This window comes from Panthera tigris, chromosome F2, assembly GCF_018350195.1.
Source record: "Panthera tigris isolate Pti1 chromosome F2, P.tigris_Pti1_mat1.1, whole genome shotgun sequence".
Lineage (NCBI taxonomy): Eukaryota > Metazoa > Chordata > Mammalia > Carnivora > Felidae > Panthera > Panthera tigris.
This window is the reverse complement of record NC_056676.1, coordinates 5,023,803-5,044,906: the sequence shown is the minus strand read 5'-3', so window position 1 is coordinate 5,044,906 and position 21,104 is coordinate 5,023,803. Positions and strand designations below refer to the sequence as shown.

Sequence of the window (21,104 nt, the reverse complement as noted above, 5' to 3'; positions counted from 1 at the left end):
AGACATAAATAGATGCACAGATATTCATGCTCATGGACTGGAAGAATTCATATTTTTTAAATGTCCATATGCCCAAAGCATTTTACAGATTCAATGCAATTCCTACCAAAATGCCAATGGCATTGTTCATAGACATAGAACAAACATCCCTAAAATTTGTGTGGAACCAAAAGATCTTGAATAGCCAAAGCAAACCTGAAAAAGAAAAACAAAGCTGGAGATATTAAACTGTCTGATTTCAAACTATACTGCAAGTCTATAGTAATCAAAACAGTATGGTATTGGTACAAAAATAGATATATAGATCAATTGAACAGCAGTCAGAAATAAACTCACACAGGCATGGGTCAATTAACTTATGACAAAAGAAATATACAAAAGAAAGAATATACAATGGAGAAGAGACAGACTTTTCAATAATGATGTTGAGAACAGTGGACAGCCACATTCAAAAGAATAAAAATCAGGGGAGCCTGGGTGGCTCAGTCGGTTAAGCGTCCAACTTCAGCTCAGGTCATGATCTCGTGGTCTGTGGGTTCGAGCCCCACGTCGGGCTCTGTGCTGACCGCTCAGAGCCCGGAGCCTGTTTCAGATTCTGTGTCTCCCTCTTTCTCTGCCCCTCCCCTGCTCATGCTCTCTCTCTCTCTGTCTCAAAAATAAATGAATGTTAAAAAAAAAGAAGAGTAAAAATCAGATCAGTATCTTACACCACACACAAAAAATTAACTCAAAGTGAATTAAAGACTTGCATATAAGACCTGAAACCATAAAACTTCTGGAAGAAAACATAGGATGTAATCTTCTTGACACTGATCTTGGTAATGAGTTTTTGGATTTGACTTCAAACACAAAAGCAACAAAAGCAAAAATAAAGTGGGACTACATCAAAATAAAGTTTCCAGCAAAGGAAACAATCAACAATATAGAAGGTCAACCTTTTGAATGGAGGAAAGTATTTGCAAATCATATATCTGATCCTTAATTTCCCAAATATGTAAAGAACTTACACAACTCAATAGCAAAAAAATCCAATTAAAAAACAGGCAGATGATCTGAATAGACATGTTGGCAGATGGCCAACAAGTACATGAAAAAATGCTCAACATCATTTTTGATGTTTTGATGTTTCTCATCAGATTTGATGAGAAATCATTGATTTGATGCAAATCAAAACCTCAATGAGATCTCACCACACACTTCTTAGAATGGTTATGATGAAAAAAAGAAGAAATAACAAGTGTTGGTGAGAATGTGGAGAAAAGGGAATTCTTGTATACCATTACTGGGAATGTAAATTGGGTGCAGCGACTATAGAAAACGGTGTGGAGGTTCCTCAAAAAATTAAAAATAGAACTACCACATCATCCAGCAATTCCACTTCTGGTTATTCATCCAAAGAAAATGAAAACATTAATTTGAAATATATATGTGGCCCTATGTTCATTGTAGCATTATTTTCAGTAGTTGTTTCAGTTGGAAACAACCTAAATGCTCACCAAAGGATGAATGGATAAAGACGATGTCACACACGCATGCGCACACTACAATATTATTCAGCCATAAAAAAGAATGAAATCTTGTCATTTGTAACCCTACTGACGGACCTTGAGGGCATTATGCTAAGTGCAAGAAGTCAGACAGGGAAAGAAATACTGTATGATCTCTCTTATATGTGGAATCTAAACAACAACAACAAACCAAGCTCATAGATACACAGAACATATTGGTGGTTGCCAGAGGTGGGGGTGGGAGAAATAGGTAAAGGGAGCCAAAAGTTATAAACTTTCATGAGTAACATATATTAGTCACGGGGAGGAAATGTAAAGCATGGTGACTATTATTATTTTTTTTTTGAGAGAGAGATAGAGAGAGAAAGAATCCCAAGCAGGCTCTGCACAAACAGCGTGGAACCTGATGTGGGGCCCGAACTTACAAACCTCGAGATCATGACCTGAGCTGAATTCAAGAGTCTGACGCTTAACCAACTGAGCCACTCAGGCACCCCGGCATGGTGACTATTTTTAATAACACTGTATTGCATATATGAAAGTTGGTAAGAGGGTATATCTTAAATGTCCTTGTCACAAGAAAAAAAATCTTTTGTAAGTATGTATGGTGACGGATCTTAACTAAACTTATCGGGGTCATCATTTCACAATATATACAAATATTGCATCATTATGTTATACACTTGAAACTAATATACTGTTACACGTCAATTATACCTCAATAAAAGTTTTTCGAATTTTCTTTACTAGAAAAATATTGTGTCAAAAAAATAGCAAGCCCAGAAATAGGTGGAAGAAGGAAGAGAAAAAAAATTTTATGTTTAGTACCTTTAATGACACTCTCATGCTGTTTACCTGTGCTCTCATTGTGCACCGGACCTTGTCAAAGATAAACAAAGCCAGGCATTAGTTAAAACGTTATGGAACGATTTTAATCAGTAATAACTACTGCAATATGGAAAAGAGCCCAGCATGAACAGCATTCAACTTAGATTCTCTGGAAGGTGACTGCACAATTTAAAGGGAATGTGAGTACCTCGGGAGGGAGTGGGGGCGGTGGGCGGGAGCTCAGTGGAGACAGGGAAAGGAATCCCTAAAAGCAGAAAGGGGGTTGGTCCGTGTGACTAGGCCATTTGACCTGGCTAACTCACGCTTATCCTTACCAAAGTCAGGTTCCTAGACTCTCACAAAGACCCAAAGACCGGGAGGGCGCAGTCCTATCTTCAGGTGTTGGTTGGAACAGTAAATTCTTTTGACAGCCTGGACCTTTTCCACGGAGGGAGGGGAACATAATGGGGATGGAGGGATTGCCTTGAGGATGCTGCCTTGAGCTGTTAGAAACTATGCTGGTGTTTGCTCGGGTCTCTTAGTAGGGGCTGGGTGGGGACACAATCATTTGTACTTAAGAGTCTGCTTTCAAATTGTAATGTTTTCAAACTATGCATGTGATATGAAGAGTATCAACTATCTTTGGCTGAATATTTTTTTTTAGTGTCTTAAACCTGGTTCCTGGCAAACTAAAACTAATTAACGCTTACTCCTTTCAGTTTCTGTATTTTGATTCTTTAAAATATCAACTTCAATATTGTATTGCTCTATGGTGCAGAAAATAAGCTACTTTAAATATATACTTATATACTTAAGACTTAACACATAGTATGTAATGTCTGATTCTGAATTAAGAAGGTTTTCTCTAAATTCAGCGGTGGAGAAAATTAGCTGCATAAAAATGATTTAGAACTAGATGGAAATGTTTTATTTCCGTGTTTCAAGAAAGAAAATTAATGAGTCTCTGGGATCATTAAACTCTAAATAAAAAGTTCCTCTGCCGAAACATTATTTTTTTAAAAAGAGTGAAAACATCTTTGGAGCCAATAATATGCTATGTAGGTTTGGAAAAAATGACTCATTTGGGGAGTGTGAATGTGACTAAAATATTTAGTGAGCTTCCTTCACTACCTAATATGGACCAGTTCAGACAAGCCTGCATGTTTGCTCAAGTAGATAAGCAGTAGGGAATCTAAACTGTAGCATTTGCAAAATCTCCTTTATTACTAAGTGGTTCCTATGGGATATCTTTCATTCGTTCATGCATTTATTCACTTCACAAAAATCTGAGAGTTGGATCCATCAAAGACAAGGCCTGCCAGCCTGGTGGGAAAGTTAGTCACATCAAGGACCCCACAGTTCAGTCCTGGAGTGAGTGGGGACAGCCAGACACAATCCATGCAGTCCGAAGAAATTTCAAGATAAGTGCTCTCTTAGCTTAGGTTTCTCCAGAACCCAACTCTGAAACAAGGGAAGGTATGTGATTTGGGAGTTGATTCCAGGAAAACACCACCCGGAAAGTGGGTATGTTATAATGTTGTGTCTCCCCTGGGATTCCTGGAAGTAAGTGCTGTGGGGACACTGCATGTGGTCCTGGAGTTGGGAAGTCCCCAGCTTATCCCATGGTGACGGCTGGGGACAGCAAATTGGTAGGGTCCCAGCAGTGTGCTCCGTGGACTTTACATAGGTTTCTCACTCTAGGTGAGTACAAGACCCTCCGAATATTTCTTACATGTCCCTTGGTCTCCTCAGAGAAAAACGTCTTACCACTCCTAGCCACTTCGTCTTTCGGTACTATCCCTTCCAATTCTGGTTTAGAAGAAGATGAAAAGCTTGAAGACAGTCTTCAATGATCAGTTTTTGCCTCGAATTTTATTTAATCCAATGATTGCTCCGCCAGACATACGGGGATGCTGTCAGGAGCACAAAGGCAGCCTCTGCCTGGGACAGTTGGAGAAGACTTCTTAAAAGGTGAGGCTTAAAACGGATGAGGAGTTTGCAATGTAGGGACGGGAGTAAAGCCATTCCCAGGACAGGAAAGAATGCGTGCAAGGCTCCAGGGCGCCCTAGAAAGAAGAAAATGTGCTTTGTGCCTGGAGTGCTGGGTACAAAGGATGTTAGAAAAGAGGTCTCAGGTTGGACAGAGCCAGACAGCACATTGGAGGATTAGGAAGGACAGCTGCCAAAAACAAATGCTTTCCTCCAAACGTGCTAGTAACACTAAAGATTTCCATAACCCAAAGTCAAGTACAATGACATAATAGAAAGGAAGACAGAGCAAGTTGGGGGGAGTGGGGTAACACAGCCAATCCTTCATTTATCCATAATGGAAATAATAAATACTAACTGAGTAATAATAGAAATAACGAGCAACGAGGAAGAATTTAAAGTGGCAACAAAATATGGGATGTACAAGTAAGACAATTAGATGTTACTAAACAGGCTAAGAATGATTGTATCTAGGAGTGGGGCCCAGAATGAGATTAAGAGGCAGTAAGTGGATGAAGAATCATTTGACTTCTAAAATATGGATATGAACATGTGTTAGGTCCATAAAAGTAAGGATAATTTTATTACAACTTCGCAGTTCAGTACCTAAATGAATGTAGTTAATCAAGAAACATTATTTGCACGATCCTCTGTAAGATGTGTTCCATTGTTAGCAACTCTCCTGCCAAGAGAACCATTGAATGTTCTGACTGGGGAGCTCTGAAAAACTTTCTTACTTCCTATAAATGTATTAGAATTATGGCCAGTAAAGGCTTATTGCCTGTTAGTGTGTTAAAAGTTGGTTCCATTATCGGTTTAAATAATTTTCCATAAATGCAGTCACTTTGAAGATCAAAAGTCTGCATTAAGATAACAAAAAAAAAAATTTCATCATGTTCTCCCTAGAATTCAGAATCTCTTTAAAGCTGTGTTAAATATTAATAGAATTCAAATTTACGAGGTTGAACGCTGAAACTTTGAGGGAGAGAGGCCACTGGAGTATTTTCTTGCTTTTTGGTTTTTACACTGGGAAAACCCAAATGTGAAAGTGTTTTCTGCTAAACAATCATTGGCCAACATCCATTATGTAGAACTGGTTTTCTAACTGCGTAATTTTATTACGCATAGATGAATGATACTAACTCTTTCCCTAGATCCCCTCAACAGAACCTTTGACTGCCAGGCGACCATCTACAACACCAGACAGGCTTAGCAGAAAGATAACATGAGCCTATGATTCCCTGTTTCAGTTTTGTCAAGAACGTGTCTTTTGACAAATGTGTGGGTGTGCACCCATGCACGCGGGTCTTTCCTATAACAATAAAGACTGGGAAATAATTGGCGTTTTAAAGTCCTTGTAAAATGGTAGATGCAAACAAAAGACAACTTTTTCCTCCAAGTTCCTGTCAGTGCCATTGTGTCTGTCACTTACTGGACCTTGGCAACTTGATATGCAAAGTGTGTGTACATCCTGGGCTGTCATAAATAATAAATAGCCCATCAATACATTGTTGCAGAGTGTTTATTGCCTTAGATTTAGATGACCACACTAATCACTTACAAAAGAGAATAGTTGCTGAAACTGTTTTTTTTTTTCCTGTGGTGTTGGTGGATTTCTATCATAAAAACCTTGATGAACTTTGGTGCATATTTTTATAATGGCTGACCACAGTTGGTTAAAGCCACATACTGTGGCCATGAGATAATGCAAAGCTAAGTGACCCATATAGAAACTAATTGAGTTCCATACTGTGGCATTGGCTTCATGTGCTAACTAAACACATGACTTAACCTCACTGAACAGCTAGGTCAAAAAACATAGATCATGTTACAAACTCTGGTAGATTAAGAACCCCAAGTGATACATTCTCCCACTACACCTGAATGTCATTATGAAGGGAAAAGAATGAACAAAAAGGATGAGATGAGGGGGTATATTTTGCAATAAAACTAACTGACAATTGAGGCAAGGAAGAGATTTATCAACAATTTCACATCATGAAAATGTGTGTTATAAGAGTTAAGTTTGTCAACTCCTTTTGAGGACTGTTTGTTGGGCAGCACTTTGAAATCCACTCCAGGAATATTGTGTAATAATTTTATAATGGGTACAAGTTACTCTTCACTTAATTTTTTAAATGTCAGCTATCCCTCCCAAAAGTAGACAATTCTTTTGACTCCGTGTGATTTAGTAATATGACATCTGTCGTGGTTTTGAAAATTAACAAACTGCCTGATTTTCCTTAGTCCTGAAATTTGTAACCTTGCCACAAGGTGGCAGTAGGTCTATCTACTACTTCAAGTAATTAACTACCGTCCTTTCTTGAGATCCAAATTTCGACCAAGAATTTTGTACAACTTCTTGTTGGTATGTAAATCCAGTGTATAAGTCTACTAATGTTACCAAACATGACAGATACGGAGAGTACAAAAGGCATTTTTATGGTCATGTGCCCCAAGGAGATTTGTGTCTGTCTGTTCTCAGCTGTGCTGGGCCCCCAAGGATGGTCTGACACCAATAACTCTCCAAAGGCATTTCTGACGGGGACAAAGAATAATATAGAAGTCTTTCTGAAATGGGTATAATTTGGTACTCACCTTAATAATCATAAATTGATCATTCTGAGCAATAAATTACTTACTACATTCTATTCCTAGGTTTTTTGTCTTGACATCAACCCCCTCCAAGGACATGCATTATTCTGTGACTCCTCAGCCTGACCTGCATCCCAGAGATTTCCTCAGAGGGAAAATCTAGTCCATCACATTTGGCATAGTTACTCCTTCAAGAATTGTGGATTGAGGTAAAAATGTTCACTTGTGGAGGGGAGCAGAAAGATAGGGTAGGAAGGACTGTGCAGTAACAAAAATATAAATGTTACAGGGGCGCCTGGGTGGCTCATTTGCTTGAGTGACTGACCCACGATTTTGGCTCAGGTCATGATCCTAGGGTCGTGGGATCAAGCCCCGAGTCAGGCTCTGCACTGAGTGTGCAGCCTGCTTAAGATTCCCTCTCTTGGGGCACCTGGGGGGCTCAGTCGGTTAAGCGTCCGACTGCAGCTCAGGTCACGATCTCGCAGTTCGTGAGTTCAAGCTTCGCGTCTGGCTCTGTGCTGACAGCTCAGAGCCCGGAGCCTGCTTCAGATTCTGTGCCTCCCTCTCTTTCTGCCCCTCCCCTGCTTATGCTCTGTCTCTCTCTCTCTCTCTCTCTCTCTGTCTCAAAAATAAATAAACATTAAAAAAAAAAAAAAGATTCTCTTTCTCTCTCTCTCTCATCCTCTGACCTGCTCATGCTCTCTCCCTCTCAAATTAAATAAATAAATAAATAAATAAATATTATAGTCCAATAAGAGTGGAAGCAAGCAATTGCTGATTTCTTCTGCATGCTAGATTGTGTGCTAAATGCTTACGGTGTGTTTCTATGTTGCCTTGCTGGGTAAGCCTCAGGCTCCTTACCTCTATGTGAGGATACTGTTACCTGCCTCCTGGGGACATTATATCAACGAGGTGGCTCATATAGACTCAGCGATAGACGCCAAGAGGTTGACTAACTTCATTCAAGTCACAATTCTAGTGAAAATGACAGAACTGGACTTTAAACACAGGCACACCCATTGCAAAGCCCATGCGTTCCATTTTCTTGCAACACTGTCTTTGGTCTGTATTAAGAAAACACTTTTTGACTTGTTTTCATCATCAAAATATTACTTTTTCTTGATTCATCTGTTGTGTCCCTTTTAGTGAATTTTCTCCAATTAAGTGTTTCTTAACTTTTTGAGGTCACAAATCATTTGAACAGCTGATAGAAGTTCTGCACTATTTCCACCCCCAAAACAAATGTCAAGACAATCTTGCACATAACTTCAGGAAGGTTATATGCCCCCAAAATTCTTTCATGAAAACTGTTACTTAAATATCTTATTTTTAAAATCATTTTCCAGTGTTCAGTTGGTGCCTGTTACACTAAATGTGTGTATATACATTTTTATCACAATGTATATAGTGAATCCCTAACCCCAAGTATGGTTGTATTTATAGATGGAACCTCTAAGAAAGTAATGAAGGATAAATGAGGTCATAAGGGCAGGGGCCCAGATCTGATAGGATTAGTGTTTTTGTAAGAAGAGATACCAGAAAGCTTGACATGCTCTCTCCCTCTCTCGCTCTCTCTCTCTCTCTCTCTCTGCATGCAAGCACCAAGAGAAGGCCGTGTGAGGACATGAAGGCAGCCATCTGAACACCAGGTGGAAAATCCTCACCAAAAACCAAGTTGGCCAGAACATTCATATTAGACTTCTAAAATTGTGAGAAAATAAATTTTTGTTGTTGAAGCTACCCAGCCAGTTGGTATTTTGTTGTGAAAGCCCAAGGTAACTACAAGGGCACCCCCCATAAGAAGCGTATCAAACCTACAACTATTCAAAAACTTTCATGGATGTTCATGTTTACATCTTAAGTTTTAAATTTTAATTTTTTAATAAATGCTCACTTGTAGAAAATTGAAATATACAGAAAAACAAAACTAAATTAGCAATTAGTTTTTTCTTTCTACAGATTAAAGGTAACTACTATTAAAATTTTAGTATGCTTTCTAAAATACAGTTTTGATTATGATACATATATAATTCCATATACTTTTTAGTGAACACTAGACAGAAACATTTCTCCATTTGATTAAAATAGCTGAATTAAATTTCTTCAAACATAAACATTTCTAAATTTAGCTTATTTTTAATTTTTGACATAAATTTTTAAATATATTTGATGTTATGAGTCACAGTATGAGATCATTATGCTTTTTTAAGGCTTTTTTGATACATTCGGACAAATCACTTTTCTAAATAAGAAAATAAGTTATTTATTTTTATGAGCAATTTATGCATGTGAAATATATGTATGTATATGTGTGTGTATATATATGTGTGTGTGTATAAATATGTATTACATATATATATGCAGCTTTTGCTTTGCATGATTCCAATATGCATGAATTTCAGTTACCATGACCTAGTTAAATAATACCAGTTCAACACAATTCAAATTTTGGTTGCAATGGTTATATATAGTAAAGCATTTATCCTGCCTAAAGAGAGGTCTGATCTTTGCCCCCAGCCCCTGGGAGATAACCTCTATGTTGCTGGAGTTTCTAGAGCAATAGGAGTCTTTTGTCATTCATGGTGGACCCCTCAAACAACACTGACAGTTTATGCTAAATGGTGATGAATGGTGGATGCATTGGACCACTTGGTATCAGCCCAGCCTCTGGGAAAGTGGTCAGGATTAGAGATTGAATTCAACCGTTGGGCAATCAATCAATCAATCAATCAATCAATCATGCCCATTTGTCTAAATCCCAATAAAAACTGTGGACACTGAACTTTAGGCAAGTTTCTCTGGTTGGCAATACTCCATGTGTCACATAATGATGCCAATAGGGTAACACATCCTGAGGTCAATGGAAGCTTTACATTTGGAATCTTTCCAAAGATGTTTGCTATATAATAATATATAATAATTAACCAGTTCTCTACAGATAAACATATGTATATATGTGGTTCTCAGAATAGTTTTGAAACATAGTAAAACTATGCATTTGTATGTGCTTTTCAGTTTTCAAAGTGTCCTTACGTTCATTTCATTTATTGCTCAAAATACTTCTGAGGCTTAGCTGCTTCTGATGGCAAATCATCATTCTTTTATCATAGATGATTCTGAAAATTCTAGATAGACCAACAGACAAATAAATCAACAGAGTGCTCACCGAATCATGGAGTCTTTCCCTGGGAAACGATCCTACAGACCATGCCATTGACAGTTCATTTTAAGCCTGAAAGATAAAGAAAGTTATCCCACATCAAATATTCTTCCACAACACCAAGCTACTATTCACATATCTGTAGAATAGGTTTTTAAAGTAAAATGACCTAAAGAAAAGACTATTTTCCTCCTGACACCCATTATAAAAGTGAAAACCCATTCCAATGGAGAGTTATTCTCAACCACAATGGCGGTGAAGAGACCTAGGGATTTTGGCTGTGCGCGCTAGCTCTACATCATAGGTAGTTACACAAACAGGGGAGTTTGGTGAGTAAAATCATCGGTTTGGGGCAGAGCTGGACCCAGGTTTCCCTCTTAGTCATCTGCTTACCAATTGGTTCCTTAGCTGGTTATCTGACCACTCAGCCCCACTTTCTTCGTCTACATAATGGGGTGTATAAAAGTAGCAATTATCTTAAGAGGATGTTGAGAGGACTAAAATGAAATCATCTCCATAAAGTATCTGACACAGTGCCAATGATATAGCAAGAGCTCAGTAAATGTTAGTTATATACGTTGGCACCAAATGTTTTCCTAACTTCCGGATCTCTGAAACCTTTCACTCGAACTCAATTTACAGAGTTTCCACATAAGCCATTCTACATTTTTGCTTCTTCTGGAAAATGACCCTCTTCCTTTGAGTACTCACAAAATTTGGTCAAATCGATTAGTGCCAGATTTAAAGCTATAGGGTTCTCAACACCTAATGAGCATAAGTATAAGCTGAGAAATGTAGATATTAATGCAGATACTTGGGGCCCCCTATACAGAGATTACAATTCAATTTGTTTGAGGTACAGCCTAAATATCATTATTTTTTACAGTTTTTTAGGTGATTCTAATGTATAGGCAGAAGTATGAAACCAATACTCTAATTTATTATAAGTTCTATAATTTAAATTTTAAATTTAAGGCTTTATAGTTAAAATCTGACCTTTGCATAGGGAAATAAAATGCAGTCAACAGAAACTATCCCTAAGGAAACTCTGATGTTGGACTTATAATTAAAACTTTTTTTTTCTAGGGGTGCGTGGGCGGCTTAGTTGACTTCTGCTTAGTTGACTTAGTTGACTCATGACTCACAGTTCATGAGTTCAAGCCCCACGTCAGGCTCTGTACTGACAGCTCAGAGCCTGGGGCCTGCTTCAGATTCTGTGTCTCCCTCTTTCTCTGCTCTTCCCCTGCTTGCTCTCTGACTCTCTCTCTCTCTCTCTCTCTCAAACATAAATAAACATTAAAAAAATTTAAAAAACAAAACCCTTTTTTTTAGTTTATTTATTTTCAGAATGGGGGGAGGGGCAGAAAGAGACAGGTAGGGAGAATCCCAAGCAGCCTCCATTCTGCCAGTGGCAGATCCCAATGCAGGGCTTGAACTCATGAACTGTGAGATCATGACCTGAGCTGAAACCAAGAGTTGGGCGCTTAACTGACTGAGCCACCTAGGCACCCCATTACTAAAAGATTTTAAATCAAGCCCAATAGATATGTCAAAGAACTAAAGGATACAATTTTGAAAGAAACAGTTCATGACAGTGTTGCCCTACCAAATGGAGACTACCAGTAGAGAGAAATTGCAAAGAAAGGACCAAATAGAAATTCTGGAGTTGAAGAGTGTAACTTAAATGAAAAAAAACAAAACAAAACAAAACAAAACAAAACAAAACACAACACTAGACTTAACAGCAGATCTCAATGGCAGAAGAAAGAGTCAGAAAAGTTGAAGATAACTGTCTAAGGAAGGCAAAAAAAAAACTAAAGAAAAATGAAAAGCACCTCAGAGATCTGTGAACACCTGAAAACATGGCAACTTATACATAATGGAGTTCCTGAAGGAGAAGGGGAAGTGAAAGAGGCAAAAGGAACACTTGAAGGAAAAAATGGGCTGAAAACTTTCCAAATTCATAAAAACATCAATTATTTAAGAATTTCTGCCAACCCCAAATAGGATGGACTCAAAGATATTTTCACCTCAAAACATCAGAGCCAAACTGTCAAAAACAAAGACAGAAAGAGAATCCTGGAAACAGCAAGTGAAAAGAGATTCATTCTGTACAAGGGATCCTCAACAAGATTTATGGCTGACTTCTGATCAGAAGCTATGGAAGCCAGAGAGCAGTGGGACGACACATTCACAGTGCTGAAAGAAAACCGTCAAGAATTCTGTGTACAGCAAGATGATTCTTCAAGGTGTAGGAGAAATTAAGATACTCCCAGGCAAAGAAAAACAGCGAATTTATCTCTAGCAATTCCTGCACTACAAGAGATACTAAAGGGAGTCCTTCAGGTTGAAATGAAAGACATCAGCCAGTAACTCAAATCCATGCATATAAAGAAAGAGCACGAGTGCTGACCACAAAGGGGAACGTGACGGGCAATGTACGTGTATTTTTGCATGCAATTCTTTCCTACTTCTATCGGCCCTAAAACATATTTATGGGGAGCCCGGGGGGGCGGGGTTCAGTTAAGTGTCCTACTCTTGATTTCAGCTCAGGTCATGATCTCACATTTCGTGAGATTAGGCCCCACATCAGGTTCTGCGCTGAGCGTGGAGCTTGCTTAGGATTCTCTCTCTCCCACTCTCTCTGTCCCTCAAAATAAATAACCGCTCTCCCGCTCGCTCTCTCTCTCTCGAAATAAATAAACTAAAAACATTTATATTTCCATAAAGCAATAATTTTCAAATGTATTAATGGGCTTATAATGCATATATTTATAATTTCAATGTCGATGATTACACAGAGGAGGGGAGAGAAAAGAGTGCTATACCGGGGCAAAGTTTTCACATAGTATTGAAAGTAATATTTTTAAATTGAGGACACTAATTGTAATTTCTAGGGCAACCACTAAGAAAATAACTTCTAAAAACGCAGTAAGAGAAATAAGTGATTTAAAATGGTACAACAGGAAATACCTGCTTACTCTAAAAGAAGGTACTAGTGGACGAATAAGGGGAAAGAGATGTGACACGTAAAGAAAACATACAGAAAATGGCAAAAAGAAATCTTACCTTTCAGTAATTATGTTAACTGAAAATTGATTCACCACTCCAATTAAAAGGCAAAGATTGGCAAAATAGATTTAAAAAGCATTATTCAGCTATAAGCTGTTTGCAAAACACACAATTTAGTTTCAAAGAGACAAACTGGTTGAAAGTAAAGTTTAGGAAAAATATAGTGTGAGAACAGTAATCAAAAGAAATGTTGGGTGGCTCCGTCGGTTGGGCGGCCGACTTTGGCTCAGGTCATGATCTCACGGTCCATGAGTTCGAGCCCCGCATCGGGCTCTGTGCTGACCGCTCAGAGCCTGGAGCCTGTTTCCGATTCTGTGTCTCCCTCTCTCTGACCCTCCCCTGTTCATGCTCTGTCTCTCTCTGTCTCAAAAAAAAATAAACGTTAAAAAAAATTAAAAAAAAAAAGAAAGAAATATTGGGTGGCTATAGTAATACCACAGAAAATGGACTTAAGGCAAAAACTGTTACTAGAGATACAGGACGTTTTGTAATGATAAAAGGATAGACTATTCGGGAAGACCTATAACTGCAGATAAGAAAGTAAAATAATAATGAATAGGTAATTTCATAGAGACAGAAGAGTTGCCAGAAGCTGAGAGGAAATCATGGGCATGTGGTATCGTTTTGTGGTTATAAAATATGTAAAATTAGAATATACTATGAATAAACTGCGCGAATATACTAAAAAATACTGAATCGCACACTTCAAAAGGGGGAACTCCGTGATACGTGAATTATGTCACAATAAACTTGTTATAAAAACCAAAAAGCAAAGGCGTCTAACATGTTGCTGTAGTCCCATTGTTCTCTGTTCAGTAACTTAGGGAGCTTGGCATAGCAGAACTACAGTGCCAGCTTCATTGTCCTCAGTGACTCTGTCCTTAAACCCCTGTAGAGATAAAGTGAGCTCCATTCACCTTTGCTAAATAATAGCTAATGGGCTAAAGAGTTGTCACATGTTTCAGCTGTTGACCAGGCGTGGGAAAGTGAAACATGGAATTCTTAGGACCTTCTGTGGAGAAAAACATACTGAAGCAGTGACTGAAAGACCAACTGTTTGCATGATATTACCTTGTAGCCTCCCTAAGTCACCTCTGACTGAGCAATTGGTCTACTTCCCAGTTATTTACTTGGGAGAAGAGGAGACTGAGGATCCACTGTGATTCTTCGATATTGCCAGACCGACCATTTCTAGTGGACGCTGTTCATGGCAGAAATCGAATCAACGGCGTATTTTCAACCATGTGGCGAATAACCAGATGCAAAATACGACCCTATAAAAGGCATCATCTAAATGAAGCAGCATACTTGGAACTTACTTATCTTAATGAAAACTACCCTCTTGTGTATTTCTAAATTTCTTGAGACAGGTGGGAGTGTAGAACCCCTGGGTAAGAATATACATATCTACATATATGCTATATGTATGGGAGGCTCCCTTATGAAATGTGACCTTACTTACATTTCTAAATGCCTTCACCTGATTAATGCCAAAGTTGTTTAACTTTCATGTCATAGTACCCTGGCAGAGGTGAATTCATACTCAGAAAAAGCTCATGTGATACTTCTGTGATATGGAAATATCTTCCTTGTTATAGTAAGCATCGGCTGCATACTAAAGCCCGCTCAGCAGCAGGGATGATGTAGGGAGAACCATTTTGGTGTCTATAAGTTGTCCATGAAAATTGAGAGTCTGTGTGTCCTCAAGGTTTCTATTTTTTAGGAGCACTAAACACTCACTGGAATTTTATTATTTTTTTAATGTGTATTTATTTTTAAGAGAGAGACAGAGGCTGAGTGGGAAAGGGGCAGAGAGAGAGGGAGACACAGAACCCAAAGCAGGCTCCAGGCTCTGAGCTGTCAGCACAGAGCCCAACACGGGGCTCAAACCCACGAACCAACTGTGAGATCATGACCTGAGCAGAAGTCGGATGGGGAACCGACTGGGCCACCCAGGCACCCCTAGAATTTTAAATAATAGAGGAACCAACCGACACAGTGGAAACAACGGTTGTATATTCCCTGATAATTTCATACTGGGATCGTTTTACATTGCTGCAGCACGTACAATAAAGCAATGGCTGATCAAAGTTTGTATATGAGGCGCCGCGTGTCGGGAAGTACAATCCCCTTGCGACAGCTTTATCAACATTCAATCTGCAGTGCGGCTATGACTGCAAAGAGCAATACTTAGGCAGCTCTCCCCTCCCAGCTTCCTGCACACGTTGCCCAAATGCACACCCTGGTGAGCTCACCAGATCACCTTATCTGAACCCTCCCCCTCTCTAACTCCTTCCTATGCTTTACTTTTTCTTCCCAGAATTAGCCCCATCTAAAACTGTTATTAACATTGTTCTTACTTGCATGTTCCTTTCCTCCTCCCCTATTAAACTCCGCATGCAGAGATTTTTCTTGTTCATGACCTCCAGCACAAGAACAGCACCTGCACATTGTAAGCACCCAGCAATGTATGTGCTGGATGAATAAATAAACGTTCATTTCAGGCTCTGAATGCACAACGGTGTAAACTTTCCCAGCTCCCTAGTTTTGCATAAACGTGAAAGTCAATGAATTTTTAGTCTTCCATCAGTCAGGAATTTGGGCTCTGTTGCAGGCAAACCTGTGTCCTCCCTTGGGACTCGCTGGTGAAAACCTCTTGACTCTAGAGGATCATGGTTGTCGGGTTCAGCTATCCCGAAGCCTGGGTGTGTGACCCGGACCTTAGGAAGTCTTGGGTTCTAAGAGAAGATTTAATGCAAGTTCATGTCTCCAAGCTCAGAGTGAACCAGAAAAATACAGAGGCGTAATTGGTGGCAGTTAACATTTGGTGAAGAGAGTGATAGATTATATCTAAATGTTTGTGTTATTTTAAACCTCTCTCCTAATTGCATGTTATGTTCATTCCTAGTGGTGAGTGACACTTGCTTGGTAAAATCCCATCTGCTTTCTTCTGCCTTCCGGAGCAGCTGTGTGTTGCTAGAGGAAATTACAAACCAAGCTGAATGGTTTCACTTTAAATTCATGACCACAAAACCAAAATGGGCCCTTATCATGGCGCAGGACTCCCACCATGTTTCTTTAGTAAGATAATACTCCTCTACACCCCTCGGCAACGGTTTCAAACTTTTTTCTCTTTTTTAAATCTCCTCCCCATACATGTTTCACTGAGACTCTGGAAGCCATAAATTAGACACACTGTGCCTGCCCCATCTTTTTCCCCTTCTGTTACAGGAGAGAAAAAAAAAAAAATGTCTTTCCTTGTTAGGGGCTGAATTATGTGCCCCTCCAAAGTTCACATATTAAAGCCCTAACCCCCATTACCTCGGAATGTGACTGCTATAAAATCAATGCTTGTATACCCTCCTCTGCATGTAAGAGGACAGAGCCCCATAAATGGGATTAGTGCCCTTAGAAAAGAGGTTCAAGTGAGCTCCCTTGCCCCTTTTGCCTGTGAGGACACAGCGGAAAGTGGGCCATCCGTGAACCAGGGAATAGGCTCTTACCAGACACAGACTCTGCCAGCACCTTGATCTTGGATTTTGAGCCTCCAGAACTACAGGCATGTTGTTTAAGCCACCTGGTCTATGGGACTTATTTCTTCAGATGAGTAGGTTTTATTTCCATGAAGATTATGAGTTGCACTTATTATAGTCCCGACAGCTTCTGGATCATTCCTATTCAGTGTATACTTGCTGTTCTGAATTGTGAATGTGGGATCAGAAATTCTGGTAGAGCTGAGATTACTTTTACTTCTGGTACATTAAATGGGTAAACCATCCCATTTGTTGGAAGTATGAGCTTTACTCCCTAGGGAAGGGATAAGAAAGTCACAGGTAGTGCATTTGTCCAAGTCAGATTCAGTTTTTTCCTGGATTCCCATCCCACTGGGCTGGGAGCAGGTTCAATCAGGGACCTAGCAGGGAGTTTCTTCCCCTCCCCTCAGGGTTGAAGGAAAGTGTTTGGCTTCCTATGCCTTCCAGAACACTGGCCACCGCTAACATTTTCACTGTCCAAATCTGAAAATATGGAGCTCAAAAAACCTTGAGCTGAATTTGAAGACAGAGGTCTTTAGCAAAGCAAGCCCCCAGGATTTAAGTCTCCCAGGGACACCACACTGCTGTTTCCCTCTGAGATGACCCCCCTTCCATGGAGTCTTATACAGAAACCTCCTTGGCCCTCTGTTTCCCCCAGATCCCCTATCAGTAACATCTGCTTTGGTTCTCCTTCCGTTTTCAGTAGGCCTAGGTAGAATCTACTCGATTTTCCTTTAGGAGCCTACTTTAAAAATAAAGAAAACCTGTGACTTGGCCGAGCTTTTTTAATAAATGAGACTGAGGGAAGACAAAGTTCTAGGTATAGATGAAAGCAGAAAAGATATACGATTTTATCTGCTTAATCCAATAGGAATGTATTCAGTGCCCATTCTTTGCCAAGCACAGTTCTAGACATCAGTTGCAGCAGTTAGCCAAACAACATTCCTGCCAGCGTGAGGCTTACGTTTCAGAGAAGACAACATATAAGAACATTCATTTATTCACTTATTCAATCAATGGTAGGTGGTTTGAAGAAAAGTAATGGGAAACAAATGAAGAAACAGCAATGAAAGTAAAACATAGATTGTAATGTCAGGAAAGTCTGAAGAGGTTGTCACATGAAGACCTGAACAAAACTATGGAAGAAGGACATGTAAATACAGAGAAGATAAAAATCATTCCGGGACAATGGAGAAGGGAAGCCTCAAGGTTCTCATCTTGGCTTGCTCAAAGACCAGCAAGGGAGCCAGCGTGGCTCAAGGGAGAATATGCGAGGCAAAGAGACTGGAACTTCACTCAGGTTCCCAACAGGGAGAGATCTGTAGGTCAGAGGTGGAACTCTCAATGTGCTCTAAGTGCGATGGAAGCCTTGGGGAGCATTCGTTTAATTGCTGCTTTGGGTGTTTGTATGCAGATATCACTAAAGCTGGCCAAGAAGAGAAGTGTCTTTTGCAAAATCTTAGTCATTCCACAGTGTAGCTAGGGCTGGTGGGGGGGGGGGTGGTGGCAGCGGTGGCAAGGAGGTGATGTTCATTGCACAGCGTGGATCCATTTTCATCCTTTTGTTGGACAATTAGTACACCCTTCAAATCAAGAAGGGAGCATTTTTCCCGACAAAATTTCTTGAAGTCTCCTATTAAAAACTTCCCTCCTTTTGGGATGAGCACTGGGTATTGTATGGAAACCAATTTGACAATAAATTTCATATATTGAAAACAAAAACAAAAACAAAAACTTCCCTCCCCTATTTTATCCTTATTTTTTTTTTTGGTCGTGGTGCATCTGAAACACCTATTACTTTGACGTTGGACCTCCCATAATTATCTCCTAATTTTCATATATTTCCCTCTTATTTTGCTTCTCTCTTTTTTCGTTGAGAGATCACTGACATGTAACATTGTATTAGCTTCAAGTGTACGAAATAGTGATTTGATATATGCATACGTTGTGAAATGATCACCACAATAAGTTAACACCCATCACCTCAGGCACATGATGGTAATTTTTTGTTCTTGTGATGAGTACTTTTACGATCTGCTGCCTTAGCAACTAAACTATACGATTCAGTATTGTGAACTATAGTCACCACGCTGTACGTTACATCCCCTGGATTATTTATCTCTTAACTGGAAGTTTGTACCTTTGGACCCTCTTCCCCGCCCCTCACCCCCACCTCCATCTCCAGCAACCACCAAGTTGTTCTCTGTATCTACAAATGCAGCTTTTTGTTTTGGTGTGTGTGTGTGTGTGTGTGTGTGCGCGTGCGTGTGCGTGCGTGTGCATGTGTGTGTGCGTGCGTGTGTGTGCGTGTGTGTGTGTGTGTGCATGTGTGTGTTTTCAGGTTCCACATACAAGTGAGATCTATGGTATTTTTCTTACAGCAGCTCAAATGGTCTACAACAGTAACTATATTTGAACATGGGGTCTTTATAGAGCTAATTAAGTTAAAATGAGTTCAGTACAGTGGCCCCTAACCCAGGATGACTGGTGTCCTCATAGGAAGAGGACCTTGCATACACAGAGACATGCGTACACAGAGGAAGACCACATGAACACACAAAGAGAAGACAGGTGAAGGAAAGGGTCCTTCTCCCATAATCCTCAGAAGGAACCAAACCTGCTGACAGCTTGATCTCAACTTCCAGCCTCCAGAACTGAGAAAATGGTTTTCTGTTGTTTAAGCCGCCCGGTCTGTGGCGTCTTGTCAGGGCAGCTCTAGGACACTAATGCATTCCTTCCATCATAATACGTACCAGAAGTCAATCTCTTCAACCGTGGTTTGGTGCTCATGCCTCTCTGTGTTCTCTTGCCACTGCTTTCTGTTGTCCACTCTCCCTTGAATCACCAATCGTATGTCTTAAGTACCAACTACAGAAAATGCCTCTTCAATTTTATCATTTCAGCCCAGAACGCTCAAGTCCAGACTCCTTTGTTTGACTGCCTGACTTTTCCATTGAAATATCTTTGCAAATACTTCAACGCAATCTTTTCAAAATAGAAAATTCTTTTCTTCTACACATAACTCGTATTCCCCAATTTTTCCCACCAGCTTCTTGAGCCCTTAAATCAGAGCCCTTGTGATCACTCTTGACTGCTGACTGTCTTTGCCTATCATATCCTTCCATACCTATCAGTACATTCCATCACTGGCAGACTCTTCGCCTAAAAGATATGTGCCATAACATTCCTCTCTCTCTCTCTCCACTACCATTCACTAGTTTAGGTCACTCGTGCCTCTCACCATAAGGTTTATCACACCAAGAACTTACTAACCGGTCTCTACCCCACCCCAGCCAGTTTTCTACACAGAACCCAGAATGGAATTTTTAGTACTTAAATTGGACCATGTTGTTTCCCTCCTCAGAGTCCTGATGTTCCTTCCCCAAGCACATAAATTTAAATCTCGGGACCCAAGGTCCTGCAGATGTGGCCAGTGCCCACCTGCATGACCTCTTCCCTTTGATGCTGTGTTTGTGCCCTACCCCAGACAGCCTCCTTCATCCCATTCAGGACCCTTGCACAAGTTTTTCCTTATATTCCATACGCCCTCTTACCCCCCACTCCACATATAGCCAGCTCTTTTTCATCACACAGGGCTGGGTTTATATGCTGCCTCGTAAGAGAGGGCTTTCTTGGCTATCTTCCATAGCATGTTCCCCTCCCATATTTCTTCTCAGTAGCCTGGGTTGATTTTCATTTATAGCAAGACAAATTTTAGTAAATTTTTGTATGTCTTTTTTTTTCTCCAACTCTCCCACCTGACTACCAGCTATGCCAGAGCAGGGACCATATCTGTCCGGTTTATCATTTTATCCCCAGCATCTACCACAGAACCTGATGAATAGCAGGTGATCAATAAACAGTAGGTAACAAAGAATACATATTATAGAAAATGCATAAACCCTTGTTCTCCAAGCTTGTAGTTATCCATACCTATTTTTTTAAAAACTAGGATTTCAGCCACTGATCCTTGAAGCTTCAAATCTATAAAATGATAACATACATCACATGTTCCACACAGCAAGCAGATCATTTACTATTTCCTGGCTACCAGCAGGAGGAGTCACAATGTACTAGGTTAAGACAAAGGGCCAGAAGTGGCAAGAAACCTCCACGAACTTGTTCTTCAAGAATAATCAGTGCCTGGGTTGCATGAGATTAGTGTCCCCTATTATAATATCATAAGTTGCATGAAAAAAGAGGTTACTCCAGTGTCTTGGTCCCAAAATTATGAAAATGTGATTCGTTTATTACAAAGAGGTGGACAAATCTTAGACAAGTCAGTTGACGTTGCTTTTTATTTGATGTCCTGCCTAATGAGATGAAGGACAAAGTTTAGCTTTGCAATCAAAGCAAATTTCAGATTTGCAAGTAACACCTGGTTTAGCCCAGATCTTCTAGAAAGCAGAGCCGGAAAAA

At 39.8% G+C, this 21,104-nt stretch overlaps 1 long non-coding RNA gene across 1 annotated transcript; it reads left to right on the top strand.

The window, feature by feature from the left end:
- Positions 1-4,238: 4,238 nt before the first annotated feature.
- LOC107179963 lies at positions 4,239-8,710 on the top strand. Its single transcript, XR_001510692.2, has 3 exons — positions 4,239-4,307; positions 6,984-7,129; positions 8,520-8,710. It is a non-coding gene; the product is annotated as an uncharacterized LOC107179963 (long non-coding RNA).
- The last annotated feature ends 12,394 nt before the right edge of the window (positions 8,711-21,104 follow it).